Below are 18100 nucleotides of genomic sequence, written 5' to 3' on the forward strand. Positions count from 1 at the left end.
ACTCCCAGATAAACAAAAACTGAGAGAATTCATCACTAGCAGACCTGTACTACAAGCAATACTAAAAGGAGTCCTTCAGGCTAAAAACTACACTGTGATACCATTTCTCACCTACCAGATTCGCCAAACCTCACAAGCTTTTCAACACACTGTATTGGTGAGGCTTTGAGGAAAGAAGCACTTTCATACATTGCTGATGAGAATGAAAAATAATGCATTCTCTATAGAGGTGAATATGGCAATATCTAACAAGTTACATATATGTATATCTTCTATAATTTGACCAGCAACCCCATGTGTAAAAATTTACTCTTAAAATACATCTCCAAAAATATGAAAATACATATGCCCTAGGCTATTTATTGCTCCATTATTTGTAATTACAGAATACTGAAAAAACTTAAATGCTCATACATAGGAGATTGGTTAAATAAATTATAGTGTATTCACACAATAGAGTATGAGGAAGATGTGTTTAAACTGAAAGGCAAGGATTTTCAGGATGTACTATAAAGTGAAAAAAGCAAACTGTAAGAAGAGCAAATATAATATGCTATCTTTTATGAAAGAAATAAGGGGAAATGAGAGAATATATATATATCTTCTGATTTGTACCCAAAAAAAGAAGCATATGAAAAACAAACAAATAACCAATTTAATTGACAATGTAACAAATGTAATGTAATGGGACAAGCTGACATCATCATTATATAGTATATGACTAAAATGAATAACCTGAATTTAATTGTGAGGAAACATAAAAAAAACTTAAGGATATTCTGCAAAACAACTAGCCTATACTCTTCAAAAATATCAATATCATGAAAGACAAAGAAAATTTGAAAAACCGTTCTATATTAAAGGAGACTAAATGGACATAGCAAGAAAATGCCATGTGTAATCCTGGACTGGATCCTGAATCATAGGGAAAATGCAAAATGACATTGCTGAGATAACTGCCAAAAATTGAATATGGACCCTACATTAGATAATACTAATGTATCAGTGTAAAATTTCCCAAATTTTGTAATTGTTAATTGGATATATAATCATATATTTTCTTCTACTTAGGAAAAACACACAGAAGTATTTAGGGGCATTATGTTTATAACTCCCACTCTCGAATAACTCAAGAAATTATATATATACAAATACATATGTATTTATGATCTAGCAATTCCACTTTGGGCATATAACCAAAAGAATTGAAAGCAGGGTCTTGAAGAGTTATTTGTACACCCATGTTCATAGCATTGTTATTCACATTAGCTAAAATATGGAAGCAACCCAAGTGTCCATCAATTGATAAATGGATAAACAAAATGTGGTACATACATACAGTGGAATATTAATCAGCCTTAAAAAGTAAAAAATTTCTGAAATTTGCTACAACATGGATGAACCTTGAGAACATCATGCTAATTGAAATGTTAGTCACAAAAAGATAAACATTGTATTATTATACTTATATGGGATACTTAGAGTAGTGAAAATTACAGAGACAGAAGGAATGGTGGTTTCCAGGTGCTGGGAGGAGGGTAGAATGGGGAGTTATTGTTTAATAGGTATAGTGTTTCAATCTTACAAGATGAAGAGAGCTATGGAGATGGAGAGCTCCCCATCTCCATAGCTCCATCTCCATAGCATGTGATGGTTGCACAACATTATGAATTATTTAATACCCCTGAACTATACACCTAAAAATGGTTAAGATAGGTAAATTTTATGTCAAGTGCATTTTACCACAACAGAAAGTTGAAAAATGCATATATGTGTGTATGTAGAGAGAGTGAAAGAAAAGAGTGATAATTTAAAAACTAGCAAAACAGTAAAAATTAGTGAATTTGATGGAAGGATATGCAAAACTTTGTACTATTCTTGCTACTCTTTTTTAGGCTTGAAAGTATTTCAAAATAAGTTTTTAAAAAAGATAACAGGGACTTCCCTGGTGGCCCAGTGGGTAAGATGCCGTGCTCCCAATGCAGGGGGTCCGGGTTTGATCCCTGGTCAGGGAACTAGATCCCTCATTCATGCCACAACTAAGAGTCCACATTCCTCAACTAAGAAGCCTGCATGCTGCAACTAAGAAGCCGTCAGCCAAAAGAAAGGAAGGAAGGAAGGAAGGAAGGAAGGAAGGAAGAAAGAAAGAGTGAAAAGAAAGGGAAGAGGTTAATTAAAAAAAAAAGATATCGATTACTCATACTCATCAAATGTTTTTTTTTTAACCAGTGTCTGCATTAGATGAATGTATGATTTGATGATGAATAATGAGAACTGACTATTGGAAGACAGGAGGAAAGAGGCAGTAATTGAAGGGTTGCAAAATTCAGAATAAGTCCAAAAGAAAACAAGATTTCTGAATAGTTACATCACCAAAACAGAATTTATGAAAGGCAATTCTTAAGCAACAGATTATGTTGGAAGTAGGCTACTAGATTAAAATCTGGGAGAGTATATAAGTTTTTAAAATAAGTAATTAAGGTTCTTTTTATAGGTTTTTGGATAAGTAATTCAGAAATCAGGTAGAAAATATATTAGACCTATTAAACAGATAAAGGAATGGCAAAATCTTGTGATGGATAAGTCATGTAAAATAACTAGGGAAATCAAAGAAGACTTCAAGTTTCAAGCAGAGCTAACTAATAATAATTGCACACCATAATGGAAAAATGCAAAGAGATAAGAGTTCAGTGATAATTTTTTAAAATAATGACTTCTACGTGTTTGTAGGAAATCCAATCATAGTATTTTCATAAAATTTTCACTTCACTTTTTCCCATTTCCTAGCTTCCCTCTTGAGCTGCTTTCTTAAATTTCACTGTATTCCTGCTGTATAACTGCCCATTTTGGCAAAGTCTCCCCACCCACTCATCAAATTCTCCCTTAGGATTTCCTTCAAAATACATCCTTAAAATGATTATATTAGATATTTAATCAACAAAATCATTATTACTACAGCTATGGTGAACTCAAATTGGAAGAGCCTTAAATATTGTTAACAATTATAGGGACTTCCCTGGTGGTGGGTGGTTAAGACTCCACCTGCCAATGCAGGGGACATGGGTTCAAGCCCTGGTCCGGGAAGATCCCACATGCCGCGGAGCAACTAAGCTTGTGCATCACAACTACTGAGCCTGCGCTCTAGAGCCCTCAAGCCACAATCACTGAGCCCACGCACCACAACTACTGAGCTCATGCGCCGCAACTACTGAAGCCCACGTGCTCTAGGGCCCATGTGCCGCAACTACTGAGCCCGTGTGCTGCAACTACTGAAGCCTGCATGCCTAGAGCCCATACTCTGCAACAAAAGAAGCCACCACAATGAGAAGCCCGTGCATTGCAACTAAGAGTAGCCTGCACTCGCCACAGCTAGAGGAAGCCCGCTCGCAGCAATGAAGACCCAACGCAGCCAAAAAAACAAAAAAACAAAAAACAATTATATATGGTTAACTATAATTAATAGTTAATTGTTATAAACTATATGAGTTTCCATCAACTGTGCAAACACGCTTTATTTTTTAATAATTTTTTTCTGCAGTTTTGGTGATTTTTGTTGTTTAAGACTGTTTTAGTCTGCTCAAGCTGTCTTAACAAAGTACCGTAGACTGAGTAGCTTAAACAACAGACATTTATTTTATCACAGTTCTAGAGGCTTGAAGTCCAAAATCAGGGTGTTAGTATAATCAGTTTCTGGTGAGAATTATTCCTGGCTTACAGAAGGCCACCTTCTGGCTGTGTCCTTACATGGTGGAGAGAGAGAACAAGCTCTCTGGTGTCTCTTCTTATAAGGGCATTTATCCCATCATGAGGGCCCCCATTACGATCTCATCAAAACCTAATTACCTCCCTAAAGCTCCATCGTCAAATACCGTCACACTGTGGGGTTAAACCTTCAACATATGAATTCTGGGGGGACACAGTTCACAGCGAAGACCTAGCCTATATATAAGATTAACTGATGCTAATTAATTGGACACCATTTGGATATTATTCTTAATTTTGGCAGTAAAGATGGAACAAGGGATCATTAAAAACATATCCATTAATTTGTAAAATATAAAAGGTCTAATTTATGTCTCTTTTAGCAACTTTGAATAACATTTCATTGTTTAATATTCCCTTTGAAGAAATATATGTTTAGAAAGAATAAACATTTTAATACTAAAATATAATAATTTGAACATGTGAAATGTATAAATGAGTATTATTATGGAGAACAAATGAATATTTGGTGGTAATTTTTTCATATACAATGGTGTGTCAAACACTTTTCTCCCTTCCTATTTTCAAATTCCCATGTTAACATGTTAACCACGGCACCATCTTGTGGATATTTATCAAATAGCTGAGCTGTGCAAACATTTATTTGAAGGTATTGAAAATGAAAGTATTCATGAAAAAAATGAAAGTTTTAAACTGAAGTTTAGGTTAATGAAGTAAAATATCGTCAAGTAATCTTCCTCAGTCTCTTTCAAAGTGCTTCAAGTATATAAATAAACTCTTGAATCAACTCCAGCATTGTTACTTTTTCTTTTTAAAGCATTTTCTTCATTAAATGTTTATATAAAATTTCAAACTGGCCAGTTGGTTCTAAATACACCAAATAGATTATATTTTAGTGTGTATGGTATGTGTATGTATGTTTATATATATAAATATAAATGTTGTGTATGCTACTAAAATTTTATTTTGATTTAAGATCAGGATCTTTTAAAATATGGGAACTGATACAGAGTAGATTTTTAAAAACGAAAAAATGTTCTGTAAATTTAAGTTTAATCACTCACTGGCTATGAACCACTTATTTTAAAATTTATTTTTCTGAGGTAGAATGAAAATACTGGTAATTGTCAAATATTAGAGGAGACATACCAAAACGCATCAAGCTCTGACAATATCAAATCAAAAAGTATATATTATTTTCATAGGAAGGATTTAAATATTTATTGACTAATAGGAAATTATACTACATATGGTGGTAGTTTAATTAGAAAAGTCTTAATCATGAAATGTTTTAATGACTTCTTCAGAGAGTATACAGAAAAATCATTGGTGTAATTAATGTGATTTTTCAAAAAGATTACTGAAAGTGTTTTTCTGTAATATTTTCTTTTTAAGGTTCGGAATTTAGAGTTCACAATTACATTTAATGGTAGATCTCACTATAGGCTAGGCATTTAGGTACATTATCTAATACAATCCTTCCAACTATCTTTTGAGTTGGTCCTATTATTTCTACTTTGCACATAGGGAAAATCAAGACTGAGCAATTATATAAGTCACCAAGGTCACACAGCTAATAAGAAGTCAAAATTTTAACCTAAGTCTTAAAAGCCCGAATTCTTGTCACAACACAACCCTGCTTCTTAGAAATTCAGATAAATACCAGAGATTTTAATCAAGATATTAAAATGGAATTTAAAAATATGTTTACTGAAAGTCCAAAGGTATGCCAAATTAAAACTGTTAAATTTTTTTTCAAATTTTTAGTGGAGTATAGTTGATTTACAATGTTGTGTTAAAAAACTTTAATTTTTTTATATGCAATTTTTAATGCACTAAGTTTAAGATTATTGTAGTTTGAGACAAAATTCTTCCAATTATATAATACTGTAAAAGTATAGGAATGCAAGGTATATTAATCCTAGATAGCTATAACTAAGAATAGAACATAAATAGAAAGCAAATTTCCTTAATGGTAACTCTCTTAAGCATTAATATCCTCTTTTTTAAAATAAATTTATTTATTTATTTGTTTATTTTTGGCTGTGTTGGGTTTTTGTTGCTGCACGTGGGCTTTCTCTAGTTGCGGCGAGTGGGGGCTACTCTTTGTTGCGGTGCACAGGCTTCTCATTGTGGTGGCTTCTCTTGTTGCGGAGCACGGGTTTCAGTAGTTGTGGCTTTTGGGCTCTAGAGCACAGGCTCGGTAGTTGTGGCTCACGGGCTTAGTTGCTCCGTGGCATGTGGGATCTTCCTGGACCAGGGCTCGAACCCATGTACCCTGCATTGGCAGGTGGATTCTTAACCACTGCTCCACCAGGGAAGCCCAAGCATTAATATCCTCTTAATCATTATTTTCTTTTATTAAATGCTATAGCTTAAAACTCTTTACAAGTCTTTTAAAATTAAAAAAAAATTATGGTAGGGACACAATATGAGATCTACCCTGTTAACAAATTTTTAAGTGCATAATACAGTATTGTTAACTATAGGCACAATGTTGGACAATAGATCTCTAGAATGTATTCATCTTGTGTAACTGAAGCTTGATACCCGTTGAACAACAATTTCCCATTTCCCCTCCCTTCTGTCCCTGGTAACCACCTTTGTACTCTCTGTTTCTATGAGTTTTACTATTTTAGATAGCTCATAAAAGTGGAATCATTCTGTATTTGTCCTTCTGTGACTGGCTTATTTCACTTGCATAATGCCCTCCAGGTTTATCCATGTTGTTTCAGGATTCTCTTCCTGTTCTAAGGTTGAATAATATTCCATTGTATGTATATAACACATTTTCTTTATCCATTCATGTGTTCATGGACATTTAGGTTTTTTCCACATCTTGACTATTGTGAATAGTGCTGTAATGAACACTGGAGTGTTCGTCTGAGATCCAGATTTCAATTCTCTTTGATATATACCCAGAAGTAGCATTGCTAGATCATATAGTAATTCTATTTTTATTTTTTTGAGGAATCTCCATACTGTTTTGCACAGTGATTGCACCAGTTTACATTACCACCAACAGTATATAAGCGTTCCAATTTCTTGATGATAGCCAACCTAACAAGTGTGAGGTGATATATCATTGTGATACTGATTTGCATTTTCCTGATGATTAGTAATATTAAGCACCTTTCCATATACCTGTTGGCCATTTGTATGTCTTCTCTGGAGAAATATCTATTCAAGTCTTTGCCCATTTAAGAAATATGTTATTTGTGTTTTTTTGCTGTGATGTTGTAAAAGCTCCTTGTATATTTTAGATATGAATCTCCTACCAGATATATGGTTTGCAAATATTTTATATTCTGTAGGTTGCCTTGTCACTCTGTAGATTGTTTTTTGGGTTGTTTGTTTGTTTGTTTGTTTTTGTTTGCTTTTGCTGTGCAGAAGCTTTTTAGTTTTATGTAGTCCCACTTGGCTTTTTTCATTTTTGTTGCTTGTGCTTTCTGGTGTTATATCCATATCAGTATCATATATCAATCATTGCCAAGCTCACTGTTATAAAGCTTTTCTCCTATGCTTTCTTCTAGGAGTTTTACATTTCCAGGTCTGAACATTTAAGTCATTAATCCATTTCGAGTTGATTTTTGAATATGGTATAAGAGTTCAATTTTGTTCTTTTGCATGTGTACATCTAGTTTTCCCAACATTATTTGTTGATGAGACTGTTCTTTTCCCATTGTATGTTCTTGGCTCCCTTGTCAAAGATCAATTCATCCTATATCCATGGGTTTATTTCTAGACTCTATTATGTTCCATTGTTCCATATATATGTCTGTTATTATGCCAGTCATACTGTTTTAATTACTATTGCTTTGTAATATATTTTAACATCTAGAAGAGTGATGCTCCAGCTTTGTTCTTTTTCCTCAAGATTACTTTGGCAATTGGGGTCTTTTGTGGTTCCATATGAATTTCAGGATTGTTTTTTCTATTTTTTAGAAAACTGTCTTTGGGATTTTGATAGAGATTGCATCAAATCTGCAGATTGCTTTGGGTAATATGAACATTTTAACAATATCAAGTCTTCCAATCCATAAACATGGGAAGTGTTTCCATTCATTTGTGTCTTCTTTAATTTCTTTCTTCAATGATTTATAGTTTCTATAGTGCAAATCTTTAATCTTTGGTCAAGTTTATTCCTATGTATTTTATTCTTTCTGACACTATTGTAAATGAGATTGTTTTCTTAATTTCCATTTCAGGTAATTTGTTCCTAGTGTATAGAAGTACAACCAGTATTTGTATGTTGATTTTGTACCCTGTAACTTTATTGTATTCATTTATTAGTTCTAATAGTTTTTTTTTTTTTTGTAGAGTCCTTAGGATTTTCTATACATTAGATCATGTCATTTGCAAATAGAAATAACTTTACTTTTTCCTTTCTGATGTGGGTGCCTTTTATTTCTTTCTCTTGCTTAATTTTTCAGGCTATGACTTCCAGGATTATGTTGAATAGAAGTGGAGAGAGTGGACATCCTTGCATTGTTCCTGATCTTAGAGGAAAGGCTTTTAGTTTTTCACTGTTGAGTATGATGTTAGCTATGGGATTTTCATATTTGTCCTTTACTATGTTGAATTAAATGCCTTCTGTACCTACTTTGTGGAGAGCTTTTACCATGAAAAGGTGTTAAATTTTGTCAAATGCTTCTTCTGCCTTTATTGAGATGATCATGTGATTTTTATTCTTCAATCTGTTAATTTGGTGAATCACATTAACTCATTTGCATATGGTGAACCATCCTTACACCTCAGGGATAAATCCCCTTGGTCATGATGTATGATCCTTTTAATGAGCTAGTGTTTTTTGTTGGTTTGTTTTCAGAATTTTTACATCTACATTCATTAGGGATATCGGTCTGTAGTTTTCTTGTAGTACTTGTCTGACTTGGGTATCAGAGTAATGTTGGCTTCATAAAATGAGATTGGAAGTGGTCCCTCTTCCTCAATTTTTGGAAAGTTTAAGAAGGACTGGTGTTAATTATTAAATGTTGGGACTTCCCTGGTGGCGCAGTGGTTAGGAATCTGTCTGCCAATGCAGGGGACACGGGTTTGATCCCTGTTTCTGGGAAGATTCCCATATGCTGCAGAGCAACTAAGCCCACGAGCCACAACTACTGAGCCCACGTGCCACAACTACTGAAGCCCGTGCACCTAGAGCCCGTGCTCTGCAACAAGAGAAGCCACCAGAGTGAGAAGCCCATGCACCGCATCAAAGAGTAGCCTCCACTCGTGCAACTAGAGAAAGCCCATGCACAGCAATGAAGACCCAACACAACCAAAAATAAAATAAACAAATGAATAAATTTTAAAAATTATTAAATGTTTGGTATACTTCACTGGTGAAGCCATCTGGTTCTGGGCTTTTCTTTGTTGAGAGATTTTTTTTTTTATTAGTGATGAAACCTCCTTATTTGATATTGGTCTGTTCAACTTTTCTAAACCTTAATGATTCTGTCTTGGTGGATTAGTTGTTTCTAGGAACTTAGCCTTTGCTTTTAAATTATCCAATTTGATTGCACACAATTGTTCATAATAGTTTCTTATGAACTTTTAAATTTCTGTGGCATCAGTTGTAATGTCTACTCTTTCATTTCTGATTTTATTTATTTTAGTTTTCTCTCTTTTTTTTCTTAGTTTAGCCAAGGGTTTGTCAATTTTTAAAATCTTTTTTAAAAACCAACTGTTTTTTAAAAATTATTATTATTTTTTTGCCACGCTGTGCGTCTTGCAGGATCTATGTCAATTATGTCAGTCCTCTGTGTGAGGTGAAGTAGAAACCAACCCCTTGGGTGGTGCACTGAAAGACTGGTAACTTTGGGGGCATGCTCCACTCTTTCCCTTCCGTTCTGGGAGAGAAGCCTCAGTTACATGCCTTTTTCCAGTCTTGCAGAGCCATGCCAGCTGCAAAAAATGCTGTCCGTTCCTTAAGCTACCTGAGACATCTGGACTACACCAGTTCTTTCCGCGCTCCATGTGAAATGAGACTAAAGCTGGTCGCTCTGGGAGTCCACTGGAAGGCCAGGGATGTTGGAAGTTTGCCCTACTTTTTCTCTGTCCCCCCAAAAAAGAGGAGTCAAAATCTCTCTTTGTGCTTTGTTGTGATACAGGTAAAGAAAAATTGCTCTGTTTAACCTGTCTCAGTGCAGCTGATCTCAGCCTTGTGCTTGTCTGAAGTACCGTAACTTCTTAACTGAATTATATACTGCTCATAAGCTTATTTTGTTACTTATGTTATTGTTAAATCTATGCATCTGTGAGGAAACAAGGACTAGGACTTCCTATTTTGCCATCTAGCTGATGTCATTCCAACATGTCTTTTAGACATAAATTCTCTGACTCATCCATTATGAAGATAAATGTACTAGAGTTTTGATAGAAATTGTTCAATTTTGTTCTGTGTTACATAAATAGTTAGGTCACTGCAGCCATCATATATAAGTAGAATAATTGTTCTTTACAAATCTTCCCAATTCTTTTTTGGAATTTCTTTTTCAAAATAATCTAAATTAAATGACAGAAGTATTTTCTGGTCTACAATATCATTCAAAAAACATTCTGAAATTCATTTTTTTCCCTTAAAAAGTCTCCAAGCAACAGACAGCTCACAGAAATAAAATATAAGTACTTCAAACACATTATTAAAAAATCATCCTCATAATAAGAAAAATAAATTAGAACTACACTGTGATAGTTTCCTTATAGTGACAAAAAAGTTTAATATATACAATATTTGTGAGGATGTGGAAAAATAGAGGCATTCTCATACATTGTTTTAATTGAGCATTTTATATGATTCCATTTTCTCTCTCTCTCTTTTTTTTTTTTTTTTTTTTTTTTTGCCACACTGCCCAGCTTGGGGAATCTTATTTCCCCAACCAGGGATTGAACCTAGGCCCTCGGCAGTGAGAGCCTGGAGTCTTAACCGCTGGACTGCCAGGGAATTCCCTCAATTTTCTCTTTCTTAGCACATCAGTTATACTTAAAAATGTGCTTTTCATGGTTACTTTAGAATTTGGAATACACATTAACATCTAAGTCCACTTTCAAACAACTCTGTAACATTTCATGGGTAGTGTGAGTACCGTAGCACAACAAAATAACCCTAATTCCTCCCTCCCATCCTTTGTATCATTTTGTTAGTAATTGTACTTATATATAAGTATACACACATAATTAAACATATTGTTGGTATTATTTTGAACAAAATGTTATCTATTAGATCAATTAAGAATAAGAAAAATAAACATTTTAAATTATTCCTTATTCTTTCTCTGATGATCTCCCTTTCTTAATGTAGATCTGAGTTTCTGCTCTATATGATTTTCCTTCTTCCTAAAGAACTTCTTTTAACATTTCTTGCAAGGCAGATCTACTAGCAACAAATTTTCTCAATTTTTGTTTGTCTAAGAAAGTCTTTATTTCTCCTTCATTTTTGAAGGATAATTATGCAGGGTACAGAATTCTAAGTACTTTTTCTTTTCTCTTAACGCTTCATATATCTCTCTCCGCTCTCTTCTTGCTTGCATGGTTTCTGAGGAGAAGTTGAATGTAATTTATCTTTGTCCTTTTATAGGTAAAGTTTCCCTCCCCCCCCGACCCTGCCTCTGGTTTCTTTCAGGATTTCTTCTTTATCTTTGATTTTCTATAATTTGAAAAAATATGCTTAGGTGTAGTTCCTTGGCATTCATCCTGCTTGATGTTGTCTGAGTTCCTGGATCTGTGATTTGGTGCCTGACATTAATTTGGGGAAGATCTTAGTCATTATTATCTTATATATATCTTCTGTTCCTTTCTCTTTCTTCTCCTTCTAGTATTCTCATTACACATACATTATAGCTTCTGTACTTGTCCCACAGTCCTTGAATATTCCCGGTTTTTTGCAGGCTTTTTTCCCTTTTCTTTTTAGTTTTGGAAGTTTCTATTGATATATCCTCAAGCTCAGAGATTATCTCCTTGGTCATGTCTAGTCCACTAATAAGCCCATCAAAGGCATTCCTCATTTCTGTTATAGTATTTTCGATCTTTAGCATTTATTTTTGGTTCTTTCTTAGGATTTTCATCTCTCTGCTTACGTTGCATATCTGTGCTTGCATGCTGTCTACTTTATCAGTTAGAACCCTTAGCATGTTTTAAAAAATGTTTTATTGGAGTATAGTTGATTTACATAGAGCCCTTAGAATATTAATCACTGTTGTTTTAAATTACCATTCTGATAATTCCAAAGTCCCTGCCATATCTCATTCTGATTCTTGCTCTGTGCCTTCAAAGTGTGTTTTTTGTCTTTTAGTATACCGTATAATTTTTTTTCTTGATAGCCAGACATGATACGTTAGGTAAAAGGAACTGCTGTAAAGAGAACTTTAGTAATGTGCTAGTAAGGTGTCAGGGGAGGGGAAACATTCTATAGTCCTGTGGTTAGGTCTCGGTCTTTTAGTGAGCCTATGCCATTGGACTGTGAATTTCACAAGTGTATCTCATTTTTTTTTCCCTCTTGGGTGAGGCAGAATGGCTAGAGGGAGCTGGAGTTGAGCATTCTCCTTCCCCCAGGAGAGTTAGGCTCTGATAATATCGCAGCAGATTAGGCTCTGATTAACCAGTTTTCCCTGATATCAGTTTTTGTCAAGAAGAACAGAATGATCTGGCATATTTCACACTTGTTCCTTTTCCCCTCCTCCTGCTGGAAACGTGAAGGGATTTTTTTTTCTCCGATATTTGCTGTGGAAACTTGGTGGAACTCTAGGAGAGAAATACAACAACATTGTAGGTTCTCCCTTATGACTTTGTCCCCTGGAGTTTTTAACTCTCAGACTTGCCCGCATTGAGCCTCCAGCAATTCATCAATTACAGTTCAGGTTCTCCTACCCTGACACTGGTTTCTGGTTCATTTTCTGCTCAGGCAGGAGTCTCTGTTCTGGAACGCTGTGACTCCCTGTATTCAACTGTCTCTCTCTCTAATCTTGGGGGCAGTGGTTTGCCTTGTGTCTTCCCCTCTCTTACAGATCCAAAATGAGTTTTTTACTTTTCAATCTGTTCAGTTTTTTACTTATTGTTGGGATGGAGTGGTGACTTCCAAGCTCCCTACATGTGAAACTGGAAACCAGAAGTCCTCATATATTATTGATGGAAGTGTCAATATATAGTGGTATTTCCATGGAAGACAGTTTGGCAAAATCTATCAAAATTACAAATGAACATATCCTTTAACCCAACAATTTTACGTATGAATTTATTCCATAGATTTATTCATATATATATATATATATATATGAAATGATATATATAAAAGGTTATTCATTGCAACAGAGTTTGTATTAGCAAGAGGTTGGAAGCAACTTGATATTCATCAACTGAGAGCTAGTTATCTTCATATATTCATGGGATGGAAAACTAAGCAGCCATACATATGAAACTGCTAACACTATTTGCTCGAGGAGAAGGGAACCACAACAGAAGGTAGATATTTCATTATTCACCCACTTGTATCTTTTGAGTGTTGAACCACCTGAATTTACAAGCTCTTAAAAATAAATAACTGAGTTAACCCCCTGCTCCCCAAGCCCTCTGCACCTGCCTGCTCTGGTTCCCCAAGGACTTAGACCCGAGATGGGCATGTCTAGGGTGACATATACTCACCCTGGAGATCCAACTACATGATACAGATGATCTCTGCAGCACAGTGGCACCCTGGCCCCTGGCCTCCCTATGCCCCAACTCCTTTAAGGTCAGCCTTTCCAAGCTCTGGGTGCTTCAGTGTCCTAGATGGGGTCAGATTTGCAGCCTACAATTTGAAAATGCTAATTTAAGTCTAACGTGGACCCAGGGTGGGGCAGTGACTTGTCCAAGGTCACACAACCAGTAAAGTCCCAGAAATGTATCACCTGCTTCCCAGACTGTTGTCCTTTCTTCTGCCCTTCATTAAACACTTTGGACCTTTGGGAATAAATGAATGAATGAATCTCTAAATGTTGGAGTACTCCAACACTCAGTTCTTAGACCACATTTTTTTCATAACTCAAGCCTAGACCTCTCTCTTGAACTCCAGACCTGTTTATCTAATTGCCTACTTCGCATCTTCATTTGGATGCTTAATAGCATCTCAAAATTAATGTATTAAAAACTAGCCTTGATATTCACCCCGTGAAATAAAAGTCATATTTTATGGCAAGACAAGAAAAATTTAAACATAAAAAAATTTTTTTCTGCCATTTGGCTTCCTCTTTTCCCTCTATTGTGCATTGTGTATCTGCATTATATCAATGCACGGACCAGATCTTCCCCATCAGCAGAAATACCTGCTTGACCATAAAGAACAATATTCTCCTAGCACCAAGGAGACAACTCCTAAAGAGATAACATTCCCTCTTAATCTTGTAACGGGCTATGATGACCCATAACCCGCTACTCGCTAGATTGTGTAACCCATCAATAATACGGCGTTTAACGTACAGCCCTGTGTCTCAAAAACTTATATAACTGCTTTGACCTCTAACCAGCAGAACAGTTTTCGGAGATTTCTGAGAGGCTGTTCCCAGGGTTCTAATCCTCAATTCAGCTCGAATAAAGTCTTCCATTTCTTTTTAGATCAACTGATTAATTGTTTCATCAAAAAATCCACAAACCAACTCCTCCTGGCAATTCCATAATTGCTATTTTTTTAAACTTTTTTTAAAAATTAAATTTATTTATGTATTTATTTATTTTTGGCTGTGTTGGGTCTTCGTTTCTGTGCGAGGGCTTTCTCCAGTTGCGGTGAACGGGGGCCACTCTTCATCGCGGTGCGCGCGCCTCTCACTGTCGAGGCCTCTCCCGTTGCGGAGCACAGGCTCCAGACGCGCAGGCTCAGTAGTTGTGGCTCACGGGCCTAGCCGCTCTGCAGCATGTGGGATCTTCCCGGACCGGGGCACGAACCCGTGTCCCCTGCATTGGCAGGCGGATTCCTAACCACTGCGCCACCAGGGAAGCCCCCATAATAGCATTTATACAGATAAAATATTTGGTGTCATCTTCTGACTCCTTTCTCTTATATCTCATATTCAGTTAGATAGCAAATTATATTGACTCCATCATTAAAATATATCCAGACTGTTATCATTTTTACAATCCCCATTGTTACCACCCTGGTCCAAACTGCCATCATCTCTTATCTCAGCTATTTTAATATCCTCCCTTAAGTGATCTCTTTGCTTCTGCTCTTCTTCCTCAACCCACTTCCTACCTCCCAGTATCTATTCTCAATACACCAGCAGAGTAATCCTATTAATCTGCATATAGCCAGATAATGTCACTTCTCTCTTTAAAACACTCCAATGAATTTCCATCTCACTCATAGTAAAACCTAAGTCCCTACTATGACCTAGATGGCCTTCATTATCTAGATCTCCCCCTCTTTACTACTCTAACATTATATTCAACAATTCTACCTTTTCCTCACTCCACCCCAGCCACACTGCCCTCCTTGTTGTTCCTTGACATGTCAAAGATGCTTCAGTCTTCAGGGCCATTTGCATCTGCTTTTCCTTCTTCCTGAAATACAGTTCCCCAAGAAGTAACATAGTTACTTCCCTCACTTTCTTTAGGCCTTGACTCGAAAGCTACCTCCTCAGTGTGGTCTTTCCTGGCCAACCTATCAACATTTTCAGCTCTTTCCCAATGCCTTCATATCCTCTTCCCTGCTTTAATTCTTATCACTATCTTGAATATATGGTATATCTAAAGATAAATATATGTATTTATCTTGTTATTGTCTGTTCCCCCATTACAATGCATGTATACTGAGAGAAGGGTTTTTGATATTTTATTCACTGTATCCCTAGCATCTAGAACAGTGTTGAATAACTTTATTGTTTATTTATTGTTGAATAGATAAATGAAGGCATGAAGTGAAATAAGGTTGGGAAGAACAACTACTCATTAGTTTTTCCCCCAGTTCTTTTCTTGTTGAGGTATACTTTTATAAAATAAAATACACAGATCGTAAGAGGATAGTTTGATGAGTTAATAAGTGTATACTCATGAAGCCATAACTCCAGTCAAGATATAGAACACTTCTATAACCCTAAAAAGTTTCCTCATGTTTCCTCCCTGTCAGTTCTCCCACCTCCAGAAGCAACTACTGCTCTCATTTCTATCAACGAAGATTAGTTTTGTCTAGTTTTGAACATCATGTAAACAGAATTTCCTACTTGTAGTAACATAATGTCTAGGAGATCTATCCACATTCATGCATGTGTCAGTAATTCATCCCTTTTTACTATCAACTAGTATTTCATGTTACAAATATACCACAATTAATTAATTAATTAGTTGATGGATATTTGGATTTTTGGCTATTTCTTTGGCTATCATGAATAAGGCTGATATTAATATTCTTGTACAAATCTTTTTGTGGACATTTCATTTTATGAAAATTTTCATTTCTCTTGAGTAAATACTTAGGAGTGGAATTGCTGAGTCATAAGGTAATGTATTAATTATTTAAGAAAGTGACAGTTTTACAAAATGGTTTACCATTCTAGAATTCACTAAGCAATGCATGAAACTTGCCAGTGAAGCTTCTTTTTGTTTTGTTTTGTTTTCATAGTTTTATAATGTTCTCAGTAAGAAGCAATGTGGCAAGAAGAAAGAATGAGGACTCTGGAATTAGTCCAAGTTTGGAAATTTTTTAAAATATTAGAGCAATCTTGCTGTCTGTTTGAAAATCAGGGTCCAAAATATATTAATTATATATATATAATTATAAAAATATATTATATAGTTATTATTTATATATTATATAATATATATGTTTTTATATTGAAATAAATATTAATTATACATAATATGCAACATATATCATTATATATTAATATAATACATGTTATTATAGTTAATATGATATACATATATTTAGAGAGAATATAGATATATGTATAAAGTTTAGATATATGAACTTTATAATATATAGATATATATACAAATAAAGATAAAAGCCTCAGTACTGAGGACAGACTGTAGATGGAGTTTCTTCCTATGTCAAATACCTAACTATTTTATGAAGATTAGAATTAGTATGCATAGTTTCTAGAAATGTTTCTGGTGATACAGGTTCATCAATAAAGGTATTGGATGAATGAATACAAATTTATTCCAGTCTAGTTCAGAGTTATACTGCATAACCTGATGTGTAAGACTGGTTGTTAGCCAGAAAATTCAGACAGCACAAAGAGCTACTTCAGAGAGGTCATTTATTTGCTAGTAAGTTGAAGGAAAATGGATTATTAATTTTTTTCCTTTCAATCACTGAAACTAATAATTTAACTAAATAATTAATATTCAAGGTTAGGATTCTTTCAAAATATTAATTGGAATCACAAGTAACTAACATTAAAATTGTAGACTCAAGAAAAAATATAGAATTCTATTATATTCATTATTTTCCTATTAGCAATCATCTAAAGAATTTTATTTTGATCCTTGCTCAGTGTGGTGAGAACAATTTTCTTAGCAGCTCAGGAGCTGATGTGGTGTGTTTTCACTTCGTGTGCCAGGAGACTCAAAGACTTGGAAAGAGATAGTTTAAAGACAAAAAAGAATTTTATTTTGATATTTGAGAGAGTTACTCTCATTCTGCCAATGAGTCAAGTTAGATTAAATGAGATGAAGTTTCATATCAAAGTTAGGATATCTTAGCTGCTAGTAGCAGGACAACATTTAGTTTAGTGTGTGGCCTATCAGAAATACTTAACTAACACTTGTTGAACTGGGAATAGCACCAATTCTTCTGACTTGTAGTTTGGCACTCTTTCTACTATATCACACCATCCCCCATAATTCCCAAATTTGCAAAGAAACTGTTAGATTTTCAGAAAAAAAACCTCAAACATTTTAGGACTAACAATTAAACAATGATTACTTTTTATGTAATTTCAGTTCTTTTCTTAGAAACTTAATTTCAAATACAATAAAAGTCAATGATAATGAGGCCCACAATAAGATAAATTTGAATATAATACAATTGGGATTTGGCTCCAGTCTTCTCCCAGCCCCTGTTCTCAAACATGGATAAGCTAAAAAAATATATATATATATATTTTGGCAGTGCTGTGTGGCATGTGGGATCTCAGTTCCCCTACCAGGGATTGAACCTGGGCCGAGGCAGTGAAAGCCTGGAATCATAACCACTAGGCTGGCAGGGAAATTAAAATTCTTATCGTTGTATATGTGTGGGAGGGAGGGTGGTAGAGGGGTATAGGAAGGGAATATGGACCGAAGGCAGAAGCCATAAAAGGAAAAAGCAGTCAATATCATTAGAGAGATCAGTAGGGGAGAGTGTGGGTCTCCAAAGCCCCATATTCTCCTGGCCTTATCTCCCCAGATCAGTGTAAATTCTCGG

The sequence above is a fragment of the Balaenoptera ricei genome, chromosome 1 (genome assembly GCF_028023285.1).
Source record: "Balaenoptera ricei isolate mBalRic1 chromosome 1, mBalRic1.hap2, whole genome shotgun sequence".
Taxonomy (NCBI): Eukaryota; Metazoa; Chordata; class Mammalia; order Artiodactyla; family Balaenopteridae; genus Balaenoptera; species Balaenoptera ricei.